This window comes from Tursiops truncatus, chromosome 3 (genome assembly GCF_011762595.2).
Source record: "Tursiops truncatus isolate mTurTru1 chromosome 3, mTurTru1.mat.Y, whole genome shotgun sequence".
Classification (NCBI taxonomy): Eukaryota; Metazoa; Chordata; class Mammalia; order Artiodactyla; family Delphinidae; genus Tursiops; species Tursiops truncatus.
Window position 1 is genome coordinate 129,133,782 of NC_047036.1, and position 19,691 is coordinate 129,153,472.

At 41.9% G+C, this 19,691-nt stretch overlaps 1 protein-coding gene and 1 pseudogene across 3 annotated transcripts in view; both read left to right on the forward strand.

Annotated features, from left to right (window-relative positions):
- Positions 1 to 19,691, forward strand: part of GRIA1 (glutamate ionotropic receptor AMPA type subunit 1) — a 304,982-nt gene that overhangs the window by 118,428 nt on the left and 166,863 nt on the right. The gene's annotated exons all lie outside the window — the stretch shown is intronic.
- LOC101319641 (N6-Methyl-AMP deaminase pseudogene) lies at positions 9,049 to 11,321 on the forward strand (annotated as a pseudogene).

Genomic DNA, 19,691 nt, shown 5'->3' on the forward strand with positions numbered 1-19,691 from the left:
TTTACAGCTTTTCTTCTTTTCTAATGTATGTGTTTTAAAAGCCATACATTAGAGGGAGGTATGTTTCCCTCTAAAAGTATGTTTAACTATCGATACATCATTAATTTCTTGACTTCTTTCAGATTTACTAAATATTTTATTTTTACTCATCTTATTAATTTGGAAAGTTGACAACCCTTAACTATTCCTTTCACGGTTACACTAGAGATCACAACATTCATTCTTGACTTAGCAAATCTTATTGTATATTGCCACTTATACCATCTTCCTAGATAGTGCAAAGATCTTAGAACATTGTAGCTTTATTTTTTTCCAGCCAACATACATACCACGATTGTTGTATAATTTTTGAATTTTTAAACCTGACAAAATATGTGGGAAATACAGTGGGTACAGTGGAAAACTCTAACATACATATAAATAGAATGTCATATGGAGAAAGTAAGAGGATTCAGAAATAATGTCTGAAAAGTCAATTGCCAAGAGCTTTCTAAACCTGATAAAAGGCATTAAGATACAAATTCAAGAAGTCCAATGTACCCAAAGCATGTTAAATAAAAGAAATCACACCTAGACACAACATAGTAACATTGCTGAAAACCAAAAACAAACTCTTAAAAGCATTCAGAGTGAGGAAAGGGTGAGAAACAGATTACTGAGAAATGATCAACAATAAGACTGACAGCTGACCCTTCACAAGAAACAAGTGAATTCTATCTTTAAAGAGCTAAAAGAACATAACTGCAAGTGCAGATTCTGTATCCAACAAAAACTCATTTTCAAGAGAGACTGTGAGATAAAGACATCTTCATACAAATTTTAAAACGTATTTGTCAACAAGAGACCCATGCTAATGGAAATACTAAAGGATATTATCCAGGGACTTCCCTGGTGGCACAGTGGTTAAGAATCCTCCTGCCAATGCAGGGGACACGGGTTCGTGCCCTGGTCTGGGAAGATCCCACATGCCACAGAACTAAGCCCATGCGCCACAACTACTGAGCCCGCGTGCCACAACTACTGAAGCCCCCGCACCTAGAGCCTGTGCAACGAGAAGCCCCCGCTCGCCACAACTAGAGAAAGCCGAGTCCAGCAACGAAGACCCCATGCAGCCAAAAATAAATAAAATTAAATCTTTAAAAAAAAAAAGGATATTATTCAGGAGAAGGAAAATTATTCTAGATGGAAACTCCGAGATGCAGAATGAAATAAAAAGGAAAAAAATAAATATATGGGTAAATATAAATAAATATGGACTGAATAAAACAGCAATAATAATAATTTTCCATCCTTTTCTCTTCCTATGCTTTAATCCTATTATTTTCCTTTTGATCTATCTTGAAGTTTATTAATTCTCTTTTAAGAAAAGAGATTATTTTCTTGATGTAAAATTCTTGATGTCAGTTTTGTACTTTTAACATTTGGAATTTTCTCTTGATTATTTTGCATGATTTTCAGTAGTCTGCTGAAATTATCAATCTTGTATTTTACCCCTGGAAGGTAGTAAACATAGTTGATAATAAAACATATGTCTGATTGCTCTAATATCTTGAGCCCCTGTGAGTATCTCCCTATTTTCTCTTCTTTCCTGTTCATTGTTATCTATGTTGTTTTATCTTCTGGTGTAACTGGTTGTTTTTTACTGTGTGCTGGACATTGTATTGCAGAATTTTTTGTAGAAATAATTTGAGACATAGGGTTATGTTATCTTTTTCCCTAATGAATATATGTTTGCCTTACTGATAGCAATCCACTTTCATTTTAATACAATTTCAGAGATTGGGATGATTTGAATCTGAACTGCAGTCCCTACAAGCACCTATTTCCAGGTTCATTCTCCCTCCTATTGGGCAGTTCTTCTGGGTTTCAACTCAAAGTGATCATTGTTTAACAGCCTCATTCCACTGCCACCACTTTTTGGTCCTGAACTCCAATCCCCACCTTCTTATTCCTGACTCCTCTGGAGTTTAGCTGCTTCCAGCTGAATTGGTGACTGTCTCCAGGGCAAAAGTAGTTCCAAACACATGGCTTACTCACTGACTTTCCTCCAGCCCCAGATCCTGGCTCTGCAGTTCTTCACTCTCTTGCTAGCTCTTTACATCTTCAAGCAGATTTTAAGTACTTTGTCCAGTTTTTCTGTTTTTCCTCATTGGTCCAAATTATATAGTTTCTCGTTAACACAAGTGAAAGTCCTGTGCCTTCTCTTAAAAAATTCACAGACCTGTCCACAACAGGCTGACCCTAGGCAGTGGTTTCCCCCTTTAGATGAGGCATGCATTTTCCCAGTCACCACAGTGTCCAGCTGGTCACTTCTCATTTACATCAGTCCAGTCCTGTTGGCATTTGGGATTGAGACTCTTGCCTTAAATTCTTTCTAAAACAAAACAAAGATAAAAATTCCAATAGGTACTATTTGACCTTCCTGGGTTTATTTCTTCTAAATTTGGCTTTATATACTTGGTAAATAAAGGTTAGGTTTTTTATCGTTTTGTTGGGAAAGAGCCTAAAGGTTTTACAGGGTTGTTGTCATTCTCCTCTCCATGTGCCTGTAAGATCTGGAATGTTTAATGGTCCCAGGCTTGCCCTGTGAGGATAGACTGCCAGACTGCCTTGTGCAGCAGAACATCTGCACTAAAAGCTGGTTTCTAGCCTCAGTCATGATGTGAGACCAGGACAGTGTTAAATGGAAGACTGAAGGCAGGATGACTTAGAAACAGATGGTGTATAGCTCCCACAGGGTGTGGAGTGCACTTCCAGAGTCAGTATAAGGAGTGTTAATGCTATTAGGGTGCCAAGTAGAGTGAAAACAAAACCACACAAAAAATGAGATAGAAGATTCAACTCCTTCTGTTCAGTAATCAGGAAATATATCTGCTCAAGGACTAGTGGCTTCAGAATAGACTTTGTCAAAGGGTCACTAAAATGGAATAATAGCTTACAAAGATTTCCAGATACCCTGGGAAATACAGAAGGGTGTGATCTTTTTCAAAAATGAACTCCTGGGCTTCCCTGGTGGCGCAGTGGTTGAGAGTCCGCCTGCCGATGCAGGGGACACGGGTTCGTGCCCCAGTCTGGGAGGATCCCACATGCCGTGGAGCGTCTGGGCCCGTGGGCCATGGCCGCTGGGCCTGCGCGTCCGGAGCCTGTGCTCCGCAGCGGGAGAGGCCACAACAGTGGGAGGCCCACGTACCAGGGGGGCGGGAAAAAATGAACTCTTGTCTTTTGCTCAGTCTAATTTGATGAAAAATTTCTGAGTACAGCTACTCTATGCAAAATAATCTCTACTTTCAGGAAGAAGGTACTTTCCCTAATTTTGGTTGAGAGTGTAGTTTCCAGAACCAGGCTGCCTGGATTCCAATCCCAGCTCTCCTGTATACTAACAATGTGACTTCAGTCATGTTATTTAATTTCTCTGTGTTGTACTTTTCCCATATATAAAATAGAAATAATAGTTATACTTATCTCGTAGGGTGAAGATTAAAAAAATAATGCATGTAAAGTACCTAGAACAGTGACTGGTCTCAAAAACTGCTATTTATAATTAAATGTTTTATTATTTTAATTACTTAACAATATTTAACATGCTTATCTTTTCTCTCGCAGAGCCCTGGGTTTCTTGTCTCTGTACTATACTCTTGCATTGAATGTTCTAAACAGGCTGTCTTCACAAGACTATTTCTTTCCTAGTTGGATATGTGGGGATTACATTGCGGATTTCCAAATCTTGCTGCTCCTTTCAGAAAGCTCTTTGAAAACACAACTTCCTAGGATCCACCCATAGAGAGTCTGATTTAGTAGATCCGGCAAGGCCTGGGAAGCTGAATTTTTTAAAAAGCTCACTGGTGATTATGACATGCAACCATTTTGGAACCCCTGGACGCTGGTGTACCAATTATTAAATATCTGGAGCCAACTGTTAAATATTCACGAATTTTGCAAACTGGTTGTTAAACTGTCAGCAGCTGTTGGCTGTGGTGGGAATATTTACATCATGAAAACTGGCAGATGCTACTTTTTCTTTCTCTCTGGAGAGCTGGGTGACTATCACACTGCAGGTACAATCTTCTCAGCTCCTGGGATCTGGAGTGTCTCTGTCTGACCCTCTTTTGTTTGGGACCCAAAATCTTCACTGTTCTCTGAGGTTTTCTTGATTGAGGTTTGGCTCTCCCATGGAATAGGCATTCCTGTGGCTGAAAGGGCTGTCAGCTAGATCCCTCTGCATCCATACACAAACCCTCATTTCTTCAGTGTGAGACAGAAGTAGAAAAGCGCCCAGTAGTTGCTCTAGCTTACAGATGTGTGATGGCTGGCTCTCACAAAGATTTGAAATAAAATTTGAGGCAGCTTTTACAAAATCATGGCATTGCACATTAAAATCCAGATCCTCTGTAAAGTTTTTCTTAAAAAAAGAATAAAAAAGATCTGGACCTGCTCCTCATTTGATGAATTCTGGCTAAAGCTGAGTGACCACTGGCAGGGGGAAAAGTGCTCTCTCACCTGTCCATTTGTTCATTTATGCTTCCTGCCTGGCCCCTGAGTTTGGAACTCACCTTTGCTGGAAAAGGTGACAGTCCAGGACTTCGGAGATGTGAGCTTGTAGTCCTGATGCTGCTTTTAACTCACTATGTGGCTTTGGCTGACTCACTTTCCCTATAGGAGCCCTAGTTTCTCATTTGCAACCTGAGAGAATGCTCACCTTGTCTGCCTCCCAATGACGTTGGGTGGTCTGAAATGGGAGAGTATAAGCCCTTGACTGCCAGCAGCAGAAAAGCAAAGAATTATTGCTAAATGTTGATTCCTGTTATCTACCATCCCCTTAGTGGGGATGAGTGATCCCAGAACAAGGTCTGATAGGAGTAAGTCTTTGAATGCATTGGAACACCGAGAATGGATGGGGAGAGAGGGCTCCATGGTGAGAAAAACAGAAATACCAGTGAACTTGCTGAATCTGCAGTCTCACTCAGGGAGATCTGGGAACACGAGAATTTAAAGATCCTATTATTAACCACCCCCACTTTACGTATAAGAAAATACGGGCTCAGAGGGAGTATGGGCTTGGCATCAGATCTGCGTATCAATCCCAGCAACATTCCGTAACCTCTCTGAGCCTCTGTTTCCTTGTGTGTAAATGGGAATGTAAGAATCTGTCTTAATAAAGTATTGTGAAGATTCAGTGAGATAATGTGTGCTCAGTACCTAAAACATACTGTAAATGCCCATTAAGTGGCAGCTGCCATGATTAACTCAAATCAGGCATATGCTAATTGAAGCACTGGCAAACCAGAAAGTAGTTAAGAGAATATGACACATTGCTAGTGGATATTTCCTTATCAGAGAAGAACTTTTCATCAACCAGAAGGGGCTCCTTTTACTTCCCATTGCACTGGGGTAACTTAAATCAGTATTTTTCCTAGCATTTGCTACAAGAGTCGAAAGATACCCAACCACACATGCCCAAAGCAACAGCAAGTACTGAGAGCCAGAGGTGGTATTAGCTTTATAAAGCATTTGCAGAGTCGAACTGGTGTGCGTTTCCCCTTCAAAAATCCTTAAATGTCGACCCTACTCAGCTGGAAATGAAAAATCTGGGCCCAGAGAACACTTTTCGATTTTCACTGCTTTGCGTGCCTCTTTTCACCGCCACATCTAAACATCAAGGCAAGAAGTGTTCAAGCGCCTTTGGGCTCCTGAAGTCTGGAACAAATTAGAATTCTTGGAGTCAGTCCTTCTTTTGGACTAAACTCCTTTTTCTTTTCCATTTTCCAATAAAACTTTCGGTTCCAGAGAGTCCTTTCTCAACCACTCCTTTTCTAACGCAGTTCTGTTTGACTTCCACTGTGCAGCTCCTGAAAGGAGCCACTGAACCATGACGCAGCCAGCATTTCAATTCCTGAGCACCAGCTTTCCAGCAGGAGCTGTTCCAGAAGCATCATTATATCCAGCAATCATGCATTTACCAGGAATGATTGACACAGCATTTTCCCCCCTCTCCAACTTTTCCAGCCCATTAGTCTTTATTTGTCTTGCATGGAAAGACTCCCCCGGTTTGCTTTCCTGCCAAATCAGTGAACGTACAAATACGTGCATAAGTCAAACACACCTACACACCCGTAGATGTAATATGTACTGAGTCTGTATCTGTATTGAATATTCAACAGTTCATTTCCAGACTTCATGTCTCCACTGAAGTTTTAGTCATTTGCTTCTTTCCTCCTTTCTTATCTCCCCTTCTTCCTCCTTCACGCCCTCCTTACTTCTTTATTTTCTTTCTACTTTTCCCAGAAACTGCCTCTATTTTTGGTAGTCACTACAGAATCTCCTATTCTTCAGTGTCAAAGAGGCTTAAGAAGCTTTTTAATACAGTGCTCTCACTTTAGTTTTGAGAAATCTGTGCGCTAGAAAGGAAGCCATGTGCCATCAATGGCTTTCCCTTGCCTTCAGGAAAACTTCCAAGCTCCACAGGCATCACCCAGCACTGCATGGTTGGACCCTGCCCTCTGTGTCAGCCACATCTCCACCTCAGTCTCCACACTGTAACCACACATACCCTTCAGTCCCTGCCTCGGGGCCTTTACACATGCTTTTCTTTCTTCCTACACAGGCTTTCACACATAGGCACATACCTCTTCTTCACCACTTGACCTTCTATTTATTCTTTAAGTCTCAACTCAAATGGTACTCGTTAGACCACCTTCCTGGCACTCATCAAATTTGTAATTATGTATTTAGTTGTTTAATGTCTCCTCACCTATCAGAAAGCAAGATCTCTAGGGACACACACCATGTCCCTTCCACCCCACCCCACCCCCACTATTTCTTCACTGCCATATACAGTGCCTGGCATTTGATAGTTACAACAGATATTAACAAGAAAGTAATAATAATGTCTAACATTTACTGAGAACTTGCAAGTTTCAGAGACACCGTTCTAAGATTTTTACATGTATTAACTCATTTAATACTTACAACTATCCTAGGAGGAGGGTATGAGTGGTCAAGTCACCCACCCACTATTACATGGCTAGAAAGTAGCAGAGCGAGTTTCTGACCCAGGCATTCTGACCCCAAAGCCTGAACGCTCAACCAGGCCATGCTGTGTCTCTATGAAGTGCTCCTTTAATATTCACTGAAGGAGTAAATGAAAAATTTATCCAAATTGATAGCGGCAAAACTGAGGTTAAAACTTAAATTGCTTGATTGATAATCCACTCCTCTTTCTAATGGAAACAGAGAGCCTCTCGGGTACCAGCAGAATGCAGTAAAAACAAAGAGAAGCAAATTGACAAATTGGTCTGTTGCTGATAAGGACTATGAGAGGGACCCTGTGATGTAGATTGTGGAATGAAGTGGAAATCATCGTTTTAGACTCAGGCAGGACCTAGTGGCAGGTGGAAAAATACTGAACCATTGAAGAGGACTTAAGATAAGGAATCAGGTTCTCCAGAAACATCAAGTGGATTTACAGTTATTGTCACTAACAATTTAGGTAATTCTCATGCTTTGGATGATACTTTCCAAACCTGATTCTAAAGTATAAGCAACCATCAATTGTATAAAAGTGCTGGTCAGAATTCTAGGATAAAAGCTCCAGGAGGGTGCCTTGTTTGCGGCTGTATCCACAGCATGTGAAACAGTGCCTGGCACGTAGTAAGTACTCAATAAATATTTGTTTAACGAATTAATGGAAAATGCACATCAACAAATCCATCAGCAGGTACTAAGTAAGTATCTGTCATCAAGTCTATGCAGCTCAAGGCGCAATGAAGAACACAAACAAAAATAAGTCAGATTCCTTTTCATGGAGAGGTCCTAGTCTAGTGGACCTGGTAACAACTACCACTATCAATGAAAGCCACCATCTTGGGGATTTGCTTTGTCTAGGTGCTGTGCTATGTCCCTTTATATATTATTAAGTCATTTTCATACTTGTAACATCCTTAAGGTGATGGCACTACTACTAGTCTCCATTTGCAGATGTAGCAACTGAGGTTTAGAGATGCTATGTCCTTGACCACAGTCGCAAAGTCAGGAACTGGTGAAGCCAGGATTGAGACTCAGGTCTGTTTGACTCTGGTATCAAGTATGCCAAATGTATTCATCCGATTATTTCAAGATCATCTATGGGTGAGAGGCATGTTGGTACTACAAGAGTTTGCAGTATTAGAGGGTGGGGGCAGGGACGGAGGGAGCACTGCAAGTAACACCACTCAGCCTCTCCAGGTCTACATGTGCTGCTGACCTGGGTCCGAAATACATTTCCATTCTTCACCTGCCACAATCCTATTTGTTGTGTAAATCCCAGATTCAGTGACACTTCTTCCTGGAAGGCTTCTCAAACACTACACAGTTGGGTTAGTTATCCCCTTCTCCATGACCCCTCATCATAATACTTCTCACCCCACATTCTTATCATTTGTGTTTCCCACCTACTAGTCTTCAAGTTCTTCCAGGATAATATTTTATCCTTCCAGGTCCAGTACAGTGCCTGACGTACAGTGTGTCATTTCATAAATATTTATGGAATAAATTAATTTTAGGTAGAAAGTGCTGTATATGGATCCAACTAATATACAGCAGAATTCAAAGGAAGTAGTACATTTGGGGGCATTAACTGAAGCTCCAAGACAAAGAACTGCTGAAAAGTTGGGTAAGATGCTTACTCAGTGCTACACTGCGCATGTGTGGATGTAACGGCCTCAGGGGATGAGCGGTGTACAACGTGATCCCGGAAATGTCAACATGGCGGAGGGGTCCTACACGTACCTGCTCGCAGACAGGGAACTCTTGCTGAGGGCGCGACTGTCACTGGTGCTCAGTATTGCCCCTGCCCTATGCTCAGGGCTGCAAGGGCCAAGACCAGGAGAGACTCAAGGCGGAAGTCTACCATGGTGGTGAAGCTGAGCCCAGAGCTGCATAAACACTTAATTTTATCAAAATGAGCACAAGCAATCTGAAGGATTCAAGACCACAAAACCTACTGACTGAAATACACTGTATTGTGTATACCAAGAATGGAAGTGTTTGAAGAGAGACCCATTCTGCTAAATTATGATGGAATCAGAAGAAGAACAACGGCGCTAGAAGACAACCTTTTACTTGGAATTACCTAAAATGTAACTTCATGTCCACTTGAAGGGATCCATTAGTTCCAAAGCCGTGAAGAAATTAAGAGCCAAGAAGCCAGGTCTTAAAACCCATGATGAGATGACTATGATTAACAAGAGAAAGAAAAGAACTTTAGAAGAATGCTTCCAGATGTTTCAAATTATTCATCAGTTTACTACTAGCCCTGAAGATATTTTCATGGCTACAAAAGATGTTATTAAAGAATTCACAGATGATGGCGTCAAGTGCCTGAAACTAAGGAGCATACCCAGAAGAGAAAATGCTATAAGGAATGACTAAAAAGACTTATGTGGAATCTGTACTTGAGAGTATAAAACAGTCTGAAAAAGAAAATGCAGACACTGACGTTAGGTATTTGATAGCAATCAACAGAAGAGGTGGCCCTTCAGTAGCTAAGGAGACTGTTAAACTTGCTGAAGAGTTCTTCCTTTCTACTGAGGATGCAGTTCTTGGACTAGACCTTGGTGGAGACCCTACCATAGGACAAGACTTCTTAGAACCTCTTTGAGAAGCTGAGAAAGCAAATCTGAAGTTGCCATTACATCTTATAGAGATTCCAGAGCAAAAAAATTAAATAAATAAAATTAAATAAAATAAAGAAACCTAAGTACCCCTGGATCTGCATCCTGATAGAATCGGGCATGAGACATTTCTCAGATCCCCTGAGGGAGGATCCCTGGATCTGGTGGACTTTGTGAGACACCATCAGATACCACTGGGTAAGGCTTCAGGTCCTGCAGACAACCCTCTGTTCCTTCCTCCCCCACCCCCAAGGTTAAAATCCATATGGAGAAAAGTACTGTTCTAAAAATATATATATCATTTAGAAAAAAATGTTCTAAAGTTGGATTGGGGGGCAATGTGGTCATTAAGACTCCTGTCTGGACGTTTGGACTATGTGAACCCAGGAAAGTTATTCTCTCTGAGCCCCAATTTTCTCAGCTATACCACTGAGATGACAAAAATTAGACTGTTGGGAAATCAAAATGAAGTAGTACATTAGGAACTCAGCTGAGTGCTCTGTTCTTTGTAAGTATTCAAATGTTTGTCAGAGCCACTGCTGCTGCTACTGCTGCTACTTGTCTTCCAGTATTATTATTAGGCAAAGTTGGGAGAGTAAGGCATTCTATGCAGAAGTGCACTTCTGAGGAGAAGTACAGAGATATGGAGAAACATCCTGCCCTAGGGTATAAAGACAATTCATGGCATTGGCAAAAAAGGCTATAGATATTTCATGCTAAGAGAGAGTTTCCTCTGAACCAAGGTATAGAATGCTCAGAAAATGAGAGAGCTGGTGAAACCATGCTCCATTCCTGTTTTTAAGAGCTAAATGTCAAAATGAAGAGTCCAGTGTATGTGCCTGAATCCCATGTGTGTGTCTTTTCCACTAAACATATAGGCGAAGCTCTGTACGGTGGCTGCCATTTTGTTCCCAGGAAATGATTCCCTGGGAGTGTGGGCTGCTGTCTCTTATTCTTTCTGGTGAAGAGTGGTGTGTCATTAGACATCTTTTTGTCTAGAAGCATGATACCCGTTTGGGCTCTATGTCTAGCCATCTAGTCTTTTCCTAAGGTTGCCCAAGTAGAAATGTGAAAAGATGTGATTTGGTCCTTGTGGCTGGGATTAGGGAGAGCAGGTGTGCTGGTATAGGTGATCCCTTAATTGGTCTCTTGCCATTGATCTTCATTGAAATACCTACTTTCAGTCCATAAGACCTTATAGAAGTAGCCAACTAAAGTATACTCCAGAGTAGTTCATTCATCTCATCTCATACTACAGTAGGTCTCCATGGCCCATTAAAACTGCTTATCCTTCTCTTTATCTATTATTTGAGTTTACCCTCCCTCCTGCCTTCTTCCCCTTAAGTCCTTGTGATGCTCCTACCACCCTAAATGGCTGGCAGCACTACCTACCTACCGCTCTCTTCCCCCACCCCAAAAACCCTCACATGCACCCCATGTTTTTGGCCACTGTGATTTTTTTTTCAAACTGATCCTTCAACTTAAATGTCCACATCCTCTTATGATTATCAAAAGAGTCTGGGCTTATGTGCAGGTTGGATGTAGTAATAACTGGGGGATAACATAGGATTATTTGATTTCTTGTGTATTGGTTTTTTTCCCAGAGACGACCTGTTTGGTTTGAAATTTGCCTTAATTGTGTCACTTCGGCAAGAGCAGAAGGGGATGGACTAGAATCTGCGAGGCTAGGATGCAGGGTTTGCTAGATGGAATCAAGAGTACAAACTTTCTAGTTAAGCATATTATAACCTGTGGGGGTAGTTTGCATTTTAACCTATGTACGTCCTCATTTAACCAGCTTTCAGACTTTAAGCAACCTTGAAATTTTGGAAAACTTCTGGTATACAAATGCAGATGAAAGAATTACCATTATTCTTACACCCTGCAGGGAAATGCATGTTGATTGTAAAACTGTATAAATGTCAGGTGAGTGATTTAACAGGCTTGGTTATTGAGCTTGTTAACAACAGATGTCAGATAAGAAAAACAGCAGGTGAGGGTAGATTGGAGGAGCAGGCACTGGCTGCTGACAGAGGGAGGAGTGACAGCTGACACGACGGGAAGGTCCAGTAGAGACTACAGTGTCACCAAGTATGAAGCTGTCTGGGAACCAAAACAAACAAAAACAAATAAAACACCCTACGACCTTAGGAGACCTTACAGGAGTTATCATATACACCAGTGGTCACAATTATTAATCAACAACCAGTTACCATATGTCTACTATGTACCGGGTTCCATTCCAGGAAATTCAGAATACAAAAAATTATAAAAAACAGAACCTTGCTCTGAAAATATTTACCATCTGCAACACTACCACACTGGCCAAGCTGAAGCTGTGTATATTAAGCTCTTTTTACAAATGTTGGGACATGCATAGAACCTATTAGGAGGTTTTTCTCTTGAAAATACGTAAAATTATTTAGCTACTTACAAGATAAATTTGTTTACTGCTTTCTCAAAGATGCCATTTCCTGACAATGCTAATAATGGAGGAATTTCAGAATAATGACCTCATAAAGTTCACACAGCTGTCTCTCTGTGCAGACTTAGATATCACACGGCCATGACCTCACTCAGGCCAGGGGCAGGTTTTAATAGCTTGGTAGGACTATGGTCAGAAATCCAGTTTGGTCTATAGGTCATTAGACAAAATGAGAATGGAGTCTTGAGATAGATCAGGAACCCCCAAACTCATCCTTGTACTTCAGTCATTGGAATGCTTTGGTTATCGTATTCCATCATGCCAGTCATTTAGCGTTGAGGAGTCTTCTAAATAGTGATTTAGGGCATTTTCCCTGGGGAAAGAGCTCCTCTATAAAGGAACTTCAAGAAGTCCAAGAAGGTGGGCTCTGTGTCTGCTGAGAGACAGGAGAGGTAATCAGGCAGTGGCGTAGCTCGTGGTACTGGGGAGTAAGATGATTTGCTGCCCACATCCTATGGAAGGTGTGGGTGAGAGTGAGCATAATGGGACACTTATGATAGCAGCAGGCAGAACCAGGACCAGTCATTTATTTGAAATGGTGAAAGGAATGTGTATTTTCATCCCACTGTCCACCAAACTTTTTTTAGGAAAAAAATGAGAGTAGGAGGAAATTAAGAGTAGGAAAATGTTATACAACTCCTTGGTCTTTTGAGCATCTTAAAATCTTTGGCAGGTCAGGAAAAACATGGTGAGAATGCTCAATGGAGAGTCAAGAAACCAGGAAAAAAATGGTGAGAATGCAGAACTTGGAGTCAGGAAACATAAGTTCAAGTGTAGTTTCTGCGGCTGACACCCTTACTGTGCGATTGAGGACAACATCCCCCCACCCCAGAGCATCCACTCCTTGCCTGTCATATAAGGGAGTTAGATAAAGCCTCTATAGGTCCTTCCATTCCTGGCATTCTAGGGTTTAGTAATAAGCTAAAACAAGGATCTTGTTTTTTAATGTATTATAAGACACAAGGAAATGTATACAGTGAAGTGACCTATAAATTCTGCTGCACTTTAAATGTGAATTCGATGCAAATACAGAATGAGAAATCAGGGTGAAAATCATTACCCGCTGTAGGTTAGGAAGTATAATGTGGTTCTTTTGCAGTGGGAAGAATGAATCTTGCACAAGCTGAAATAAGCACTGAAAAATGTTGGAATAACTAGACACTATGGTAGTCTGGGCTTTCTTCCCCTTTGGTGAGACTTTTCTATTTTTGCACCCATGCTTAGATGGGGGACAAATATCCTTGAGATTCTACATGGGACAATGGTGCAAGCACGTAGAGGAATGTCAGGGCACCTGAGCAGAGTCATAAGTAATGACATCATATATAGGTTTATATGATCCAGAGGACCTGAGGGTATACAGTCTCTGGTCAACCTGAGGTAGTATCTACCTGTCCTGAGAGACAGGGAAATTTATCCAATTGTTACACTTGAACTTGAGCTGAGAAGACAGCCTGGGAGATGGGAATTCATGATTACTGGGTGCCACAACATGTGTTAGCACTTGACATATTCTCTTTCATTTAATCCTTAGACTAGAAGCACCCTATCAGAAAACAGTTTTTAAACATTATTTGATTTTCTGATTCCTATTTGTAAAATGGTGAAATGAAATCTTGGAGAGGTTAAGTAGGTCTTAACAGCCAGTAAACAGTATAAGCTGAGATGGAAAGGTTCCCTGATTCCAAAGCCTGTCCTCTTCCACAATACCTCATTGCCTCTGGAAGTCCTAGTTTCCACTCTAGTTCTGCCTTTATTTGACTGTGGTACCTGAAAAATAATCACTCAGGTTCTTGAATCTCAGTTTGCTCATCTGTTTAAAATCACATAAACAACCAGCCAACCAACCAAAACAGTGACTATGTGGCCTCTGTTCTTTCTCTATGGTTTGCGGATGGATATGACAGGGCTACAGTTAATTCACTGGGAACGGTGCCTCTCAGTCATGAAACATGGTGGCCCTCAACTTTAAGAGGGCTTTGTACAACCTGAAACTATATGCAAACTGTATCATATATCTGTACATCTGTACTGTTTTAGAAAAGAGTCCAAAGCCTTCCTGAGGTTCTCCATGGAATCTGTATCTCCAAATGCCCAAGAAACTTCTGATTAGTACATCTCCTTGTGGTATCTTCGAGCTCAAAACGTCTGTAACAAACTGAAATAAATTAGGGTTTGGTACACGAAGGGAGTTCAAAGGCAGAACTTACACTTGCACCATAGACTATGCAGTGTCACAGAAACAGGCCTGGCAAAGAGTCGAGGTCGGGATCCTGGTTTACTCTGCCTTGTCGTTCAAAGAGATGCTAATTCCTGCCTACCTCTCTGCTTGTAAACAGTTATTATAAAACCAAATGTGATAACATGGATGAGAGCACTCTGGAAAAACATAAAGTATCCTGCAAAAGTAGGATATTAACTGTGAGATATTAAAGTATCAAGTCGTTTCATGAGTTGTCAACTAAGAGGGAGAATTGCAAACTCCATCAGCAAAATTTAGAACCTCTGCTTTTTCATCCTTCGGCAAGGTCCTACAGCTGATACTTATGTGTAAATTTCCTTGACATTAATGAGAATCAGTTGCAAATACAGCTTGCAGGATTCAGATGGAGATCATCACCAATCCGGAAGCTGATATACAGAACTTAAGGTTTCTTCTCTAGGCAAGATATTCTTTCTTTATCTCCTTTATTCCATTAGTCAGTGATCCTTAAAGAATGGTCCAGAACCAGCAGCATGAGCATTATTCATGAACATGTTAGAAATGCAAATTTTCAAGCCCCACCCCAGACCTATTGAATCAGAAATTCTGGGGGCGGGCAGTGCAGTCTGCAGTTTAATAAGCTCTCCAGGGAATTCTGATACACTACATGCTCAAGTTTGAGAATCACTGCCGTTAAGGGATTATCCCAGGACAGACCTCCTGGGCTCATATGTTCGTTATGGGTACTCGAAAGAGAATGACAGGGTTCCAGTAACCTGGAAGAGTACCTAGTATAGTTCCCTAAAGGGCTAGTATAGGCAAGGTTGGGCTTGGGGACACCAGGGTTAGCAAACATGATAGGTGTAGCCCGAAACATCTCAAATAGACCTCTTGTGTATACGGCCCCGTGTTAGGTTTTACAGAGCTGAGAAAGAAGAATAAGGCCCTGTTTCAAGGAATGCAACTCCTGGAAGATTCGGAAAGTATAGATACCCTTGGTACCCTTGCAGCCAAAGAGTGACAGCAATCCAAAATTAAACCATACACGTCTAAAAGTTAGCTCTGTGGTAAGCTTTCTTCTCTGAGCCTCGAAGTTATAGAACACAACAATAAATATGAAAAGAACTAATGCTTATATAGCATTTATCATATCCCTAGCCCTGTTTTAACTGATTTTTATGTGGTGTTTTTATTTTTAGTGGTGTTACCTGTTTTCAGCTGTTTACCGTACCAGGTAAACAGGCTCTGAAAATACAACTGTGAGAGGCTCTGAAAATACAACTGTGAGAGTCTAACTGCCCTCAGGGAGCTCACACACCAATGGGGAAAATCAGAAGAAATGAGCCCATTACTGTTCCAGCGAGATGGAGTATGAAGTGCAAGTTCAGGGTGTCTTCAGAGGCCTAGGTGAGGCAGCTACACTCAGTCTTATGCAAACAGAGGTTTCTCAGAGGAGGAAATGCCTAAATTTAGGCTTCCAAAGGATGAGAGGGATTGGTCATTTTAGGAGAAAACTGAGATTTAGGGCACTTGGACAACTGTACTCCAGGTCACATAACCTGTGAGTAAGTGGTGTGTTGGGATTTGAATTCACGTCAGTCCATTTCCAAAGCCCTTGCTTTTAACCATTAAGGTTAGGCTGGAAGACAGGTTTTATCAAGCCTGTCAATCCTGACAAATTGGTACGGGCTTCCAGGAATGCTGATGATGAGGACTCTGAGGGCTCAACTGGAAAGAATGCCATGATCAATTAGTGATGTCTGCCTTGGGTACAGAAGAGGGGAGTGTATGTGTCATGCATTTGCTGACCCTGCACTGCAGAATACTGCCTCTAGGACTCAGCACAAAGAGGGACAGACCTGCAGAGCTCTTTCTAATTCATGGAAGACTGTCTCTGACCTCAAGGAACTTATAGCTCTATGGCTATCAGTGGGGGCCTATTATATATTACCAGGAGGTAGTCAGTAACAGCTCAGGATGTTATGAGCTGATGGAGCATTCAGGGAGAAAGGGAATAAAGTTTTCTTTATTTTTTTTTAATTAAAATTTTTTTTTTAATTTTTTGGCCACACTGTGCAGTATGCAGGATCTTAGTTCCCCAACCAGGGATTGACCCTGCACTGCCTGCAGTGAACGCGCAGAGTCTTAACCACTGGACTGCCAGGGAAGTCCCTAAAGTTTTCTTTAAAAAGTGAACATGCTGATTAAGTGTAACTGTGAAAAACAGACAACAATAAAGAACAATCTTATGAATCTACTAAACTTCACAATTTGTAGGCCAATTCACTTTTCAATTTTTACTTCTGTTATTTCCATCAACATGGAAGATGTTAATATGATAGAAAATGGTACTGTCCACAAGTAATGTGTCAAGTTGGTTCTATCATGCCCGGGGGAAACTTAAATTTACAAATGCCACCCAAAAAGTATGCATTCAACACACCTAACGGCTCATCTGTGGAGTAGTTTGGAAGTTGCTGTCAGTCAGAGGGACTGAGAGGGCGGCTCTTTAAGGCAAAGATGGTAATAAGTCAGTGCCAGTTTTCTTCACACATGGTTTACGGTATTAGGAGGGTGGTAGGTGAGCTCTTTGAAGGGTAATCAAACATTATTTTCACAGTATATTTGTTAAACCACCGTATGCATTGAAACGACAACAACAGCAACACAACAAGAACAATTGGTCCTAATAATCAGAAGGAATCTGATGGGTACCATCAAGTCAGCCCGTAGTGGGAAATGACTGCTGGATGAATTTCCTTTGCAAAAAGTCTTTTTCAATTCTCCCTGTATTAGCTTCACATTGAACTTTTATAAACACTTTTCATCCTTGACATTAACCATTTTTTAAGTGGCTCATGCATCGGACATAGAGATCAAAAGGAGAAGATGACCTCCCCCAAAGTCCCAAGGTCAGAGCTGTCTACCCTCTGGACACTTCTCCCCAGGAAGCCTGTGTTGTGAACACTCATCTCTCATTAACCATGACTTGGCAAACCAACATGCCACCTCATTTTCAGAGGCTCACTTGGTGGTTATGGGCAGCCTTGCGTTTCATCATCTGAACCAGTGGGGTGTAAACCTCAGCAGTCCCCCACCCCAGGGCTATGCCTGCTTATAGAGCTCCCCTAAACCTCCACCCACAGCCATCAGAAACCAGCTTCTCACTGGTCCTCCTCCCCACCTCCCCCGGCATGTACATCAGAGATGATGCGAGAGCTTATCACTTACCACCGTAAGACTTACTTACCTCATCTTACTTTGGAAGACAAGATTTGACAGTACCAGGAATCAAAACACTTTCCTGCTGACCAGGGCAGAATTCTCTCTGATTCATTTTACATTTTAAACATTATCTGAAACCTCAACAAGGGGAAAAAAACATGACAGTAGTCTGTGGAGAAGAGGCTCTGGGGCGCAGGCTGAGAAGGACTTTAACTTTCTCATCCCTACCAGGTTAGATAATCACCTGGAGAACTGTAAGAAATGACCTCGATGTACAGGGACTGTGTATCTTTGTATCTGAGCATCGTCTATGTACAAATCCCAACACAAAGAAGGTGCCCTGGAGGCCAAGGTGTAGGACCTCCAGTTAAGATTACATGTTCTAAAAGAGGAAGAGAACCATTTAAAGCTTAACGCTGAGTACACTGAACTCTGAAGGTTCTCCTTTGCAGGGCTCTTGATAACATTCGTGCAGCAGAGAAATACCAAGTCAGTTCAGAGAAACTGCTTTATTGCCTGTGCAGTTTATTCACATCCTTCACCCCCAGTAGGCTTCTGAATACATACCCCTAATACATCCCTCCTCTTTGAGCAGTTCTGCTCCCGAAGCTTAGCTGTGTGCTGTCACTTGTCCATCCCTCTCTAATTCAAGAACATGGCTATTTTCTCCTCCATTCCATGGAGAGAGACAGCCCAGTGCTTTGGGTGGAGCCCAGGGCTGCGGGCAGTAACAAACTCTGGCTTCTATACCCACTTCTGCCACTAATATGTTATGTGGCTTAGGACAAGTATCTTTCCCCTCTCAGCAACCCAGGTATCTGGCATTAGTGCAGGATTGGCTAATCTCTAAGGAGCCTTTCCAGCCCTAACATTCTAGGTCTTCAAGGGAACTGGAATTCTAGGTTTGACTGAATTCAGTGTAACCAGCATTTGCCAACTTCTTCCTCTTTGGCATCAAGCATCACACCAGGGGCTACAGGGGATGTACTTATATGGGAGCGCTCTCTCTCTGAATCACAGCGCTCACAGGCGAGGGGAGAGTAGGATGAGAAAAACAAGCTTACAGTTCTCTCCAGTGCACAGCAGAACATACTGTGTGCTATGAGCAAAGTACAAATGATTGCAGGGTCTAAAAGAGGCAGAAATTGCATCTATTTACGAAAAGTCAGAATCACACTTCACGGCATTTCAGATGAGCCTTGGCAGGGAGGGAATTCAGACAGGACACAGCTTAGTTTCTATAGCAACATATACTGAGCAGGTCTTTTGTGCCAGGCACTGCTAAGCACTCTGCACATAATCACCAATTTCTTGCTGTCAGTCTTTTGAGATTGAGACTAGGATTATTCCCATTCCGCATATGAAGAAACTAAGGCAGAGATTACCAGAGTAACAGACCACCAAGAAAGTGCCAAGTGCCAGGATTCAAACCCAGGTAGGGGACTTGGTGCCCAAGTCCAGTATCAGTCTGGTGGCTCTACTGACCCTGACATATGGAAAGCCACTGACCCTGGGGACTGGAGAATGAAGGAGATCTGACTGCAGAGATGAGTCTTATGGCCCTGGGCAAGTCCTTTCACGCCTCTGATCTCCAGTTTCTTATCTGTGAAATAGCTGTGCTAAGTACTGGCCTCAATGGCCTCATATGATGATTCAGCAAAATGGTGGATATAAAAAGACTGTTTAAATGATACAAAGTCCTATATACTCTTAAATAATAGAAGAAAGCAGAAGGAGCAGTGTGAAGAAGAGCCTGGAGGTGGTAAAGGGCAAGGTATGTTTAGGCACATGTTTACAGTAGAGTGTATGTCCAGCGGGTTCCACGAGCAAGTGCTACCTGATGGGTCGGGGCTGAGGTCTCTTCCCCAGAGTTGCAGCTTGGGTGGTTTACACCCAATGCCTCACTTCTTCTCATCTCTACCGGCTACGCTAGGCCTTGACCGTGCTCCCTTAATGTGGAGAAAGACAAATCTAGCCAATTTTCCTTATGTTTTGTGCTCCTGAAGCTCCGCCCAGAATGCCAGTGCAATTCTCATCAGCATTTGAGTTCAATCACGGCATTTGAACGCAAGGACTAGTCCCTTAACCCTCGGGACTAATATATACATTAGCGCATTAGTTTCAGCAGAAT